This window comes from Puntigrus tetrazona, chromosome 5 (genome assembly GCF_018831695.1).
Source record: "Puntigrus tetrazona isolate hp1 chromosome 5, ASM1883169v1, whole genome shotgun sequence".
Lineage (NCBI taxonomy): Eukaryota > Metazoa > Chordata > Actinopteri > Cypriniformes > Cyprinidae > Puntigrus > Puntigrus tetrazona.
In genome coordinates, this window is record NC_056703.1 from 3,967,596 (window position 1) to 3,969,472 (window position 1,877).

Genomic DNA, 1,877 nt, shown 5'->3' on the forward strand with positions numbered 1-1,877 from the left:
TTATTTATTTTTTTCACAGTAAAAACCAAAATGTAAACAAAATACTAATGCAATAAAATACTGTTCAAAACTACAGAATTTTTATGTTAATGAAAAAAGTATTATTAAAAATGCAACAAATATAGTGAATTAAAAAATCACAAATTCCTTCAGAAATCATTCTAATACACTGATTTAGAGTTCAATATTATCATCAATTCTGAAAACAGTTATGTGCTTATTTTCTTTGTATAACACACAATGAACATAAGGTTCAAAAGAACAGCAAATAAGGTAGATTTTTAACGGTCGCTTTAACTGAGCATTTTACTGAGCATAAATGTGTGGATGGTAATTAAACATACTCATAAAACGAGTGTAAAAACAGCTGCCTTAAAGCCAAACCGGACTGGCAAAACATCTCTTCACTACCCCCACTGTAAAAGATGCCTATTCAAGCCCAAATTCAAAAAAGGTGCACTTTCAGGAGCAAAACAAACAAAAACACGGCATACAAAAAAAACAAATGAAGTGAAAAAGCAGCTCGAGGCATTTCAAAGGCTTTAGAGGTAAAGATGACTTGAGAAAGCACAGTGAATCCGGGTGCTTTGCATGTTGTTTATAAGCGGAGACGCACCTTAGGATGGGCCAGACGATACTTCCCACCATCCCACTGAGATTTACGTGTTCTGTCCTTCAGGAGAGAAGGTGGGAGGTGGATGTAGACAGAGAGCATGTGCACCGGGGCAGAATGACTCGTTTTTCATCGACACTGCGAAGACGAAGACTTTTGATTATTAAATGGGTCACAAAAGGTATTATAAAACCAGTTCTAAAGTCATGCAGGAAGCTCTCACCATCAAAAAATAACTATCCAGAAAGGTGTACCCTAGTAAAAAAGAAATACGATTGAATGTATTTGAAATGCTACAAATGCATTTTCATATTTATGTAATGTCTTCGTAAATCGTACATACTAATTTTGTACTTAATGCACTTTAAGTGTGCCGAAGTAGTGCAGTTAAAGATACGTAGTGCTTAAGTGGAACTATTGCAAGTATACTTCAGGTACGCTTTAAATATTTAGCATTTAAAGTCTGGTATTATTCAAACATCACGCATTCCTTATCAAAAGTAACGTTAAAACATTATTGCATTTTAAAATAAAGTAATAATTACATTATTAAGAAAAGTGCATTGTGCCAAGTAAAGTTTGATTCGATTTTAGAGTTTAAATATGTTACGTTTTTAATACGGTTGTCCAATCAAAATTCATCATTTACTCACCTCATGTCTTTCCAAACGTGTATGTATTACCTTCTCCTGCTTGAACACAAAAGAAGATATTTTGAAGAATGTTGCTAACCAAACGGTTCCGGTTCCTATCGACTCAATCGCCTCTCGGTCCATACAACCAAAGTCAAAGGGAACTGAACATATTTAGCTACCAACATTCTTCAAAACACTTTATTTTGGGATCTGAGGTAGAAAAATACATTCAGGTTTAGGGCAGGTGAGAAAAAGTTGACATTTTTGGGTCTACTGTCCCTTTAAATGTATAAACGTCATTGCATTAGACAACAAAATATGCTTTGTGCAATATCTACATGCTTAAACAAATTGCAAAATGACTATACAAAATATAAAAAGACAAATATAGTTACCTAAAGCCATACAAATCATATATATATATATATATATATCTATGAGCATCCAGATGCTTCACACAATGTTGCAATTAAGATGAATTAGATAGCTTGTGTTTTCTCTCGTGGCACGCTTTTCAAAGAATTGATCTAAAGTGCATCCGGAAAGTAGCTCTGAAGCTATAAATATTCATAAATCGCTGGTTAAGAGTCTAGGATTGACTCTACTTTCAAATATCTCAACCTAACCAA

The 1,877-nt window shown here is 33.7% G+C and overlaps 1 long non-coding RNA gene across 1 annotated transcript; it reads right to left on the reverse strand.

Annotated features, from left to right (window-relative positions):
- Positions 1–260: 260 nt before the first annotated feature.
- Positions 261–1,369, reverse strand: LOC122345413. The gene is made up of 3 exons (XR_006250999.1): positions 1,267–1,369; positions 837–868; positions 261–751 (listed from the first exon to the last, which is right to left on the reverse strand). It is a non-coding gene; the product is annotated as an uncharacterized LOC122345413 (long non-coding RNA).
- Positions 1,370–1,877: the final 508 nt, after the last annotated feature.